A 1,376-nucleotide genomic window follows, 5' to 3' on the forward strand; every position below is an offset into this window, starting at 1 on the left:
GAGTGCCCTCGCGGTGGTGCCACCTCCGGCCGGCCGGTCTTCTGGCGCCGGGGGGCGGCGGGGGAGGTGGCGGGTGGTCCTTTACCGCCCGTGCGCTCCTCGCTGCGGGCACCGGGGGCGGTGTGACGACGCTCGTTTCCATGGCTCTGAGTCGCGCGTGTCAGGCGTTCCCCGTTCCGTGTCGTCGGCCGCTCTCCCTGGGGTGTGGGGCCGGTGAGGCCGTAGCAGGCTCCTCTTAGAAGCGGTCCTCGCCGGGTCTCCCCCTGCTCCCTGGGTCTCTCCCGCCCACCCTGCTGATCGATGTGGTGACTCTGCGCTCTCCTGGGCTGGACCAAAGCCGCGCCAGGCGAGGGACGGACATTCATGGTGAATGGGCCATCTCTTCTCGTCCTGCCTGCGGGTCCCTCGCCTTGCCTCCCCGCCCGTTCGCGGTGCGGGGAAGGGCGGGGGTGCGGAATCCGGCCTCGACCTCGCTCCCGGGGTCCTTTGACGTAGCGGGTGCTTCTCGCTCGCCGCCCGCTCTGGGCGGCCAAGGGCCGTGTGTGGCCCTCCCCGCGCCGGGGAGGGCTGCCGCCGTGCTGCTTTGGCGCGACGGTGCGCCTCTGCTTCGGTGCTCCTGGGGCGCTCCGGGTCGTTTCCTGAGGTGCCTGAGGCTGAGCCGGTGTGTGCTGTTCCCGATCCCAGTGCCGCTGCCGCGGCCGGCCGCCGCCTCGCTGTCGGTCTCGCCCCGTCTGCGGGGGTTTCTGAGGCGAGTGCCCGAAAGGAAGAGCGTTGTTGCTTCGCTCGGGGGATCGAGGCGGTAAGCTCGGCAGCGTTGCGCGTTCCCTCTCCGGGGGGAGCGGGTTGCGTTGTCGTCCCCAGTGCCGAGTGGCGTGGGGAGTGTTAGGCGAGCGGGCGCCCGGGCGCTCTTCCCCACCTCCGGTGGGGAAAAGGAGACGTCGCCCGGGCGTTTGAGCGATTGTGGCGGGACGCCGAGCTGGGGCCGGTCCGGTCCCCGAGGCGATGGGGCTTTGGGTGTCCCCGGCCGCGAACGCTCAAGAAGCCTTGTGCTTGCCCATACCGCAGATCCCCCTCGTTGTCTCGGCGGCCGGTTGGGAGAGGGGCTGGGTCGGGTGCCGCCCACCCTCAGTGAGGAACGTTTCTCTAGCGATCCGTGAAGGGCGTGCCTCGTGTGGGGTACCGGATTCCCCCATTGGCCGCCCCCTGCCTTGTGCGCTACGCTACCGTCGGTGGTGTGTGTAGGCGAGAGTCCCCCCCTTCCCGCCGTCTGGGAGGGCGGGGGTCCGCCGGCCCCCCGCGGGTGGGGGCCGAGCGCCTGCTCTTTGTGCCTACCGCGGCCCACGCCTCCCCCCCTCGAGTCGGGGGAGGGTTCCCGC

Source organism: Marmota flaviventris, chromosome 2 (assembly GCF_047511675.1).
Source record: "Marmota flaviventris isolate mMarFla1 chromosome 2, mMarFla1.hap1, whole genome shotgun sequence".
In the NCBI taxonomy this organism is placed as follows: domain Eukaryota; kingdom Metazoa; phylum Chordata; class Mammalia; order Rodentia; family Sciuridae; genus Marmota; species Marmota flaviventris.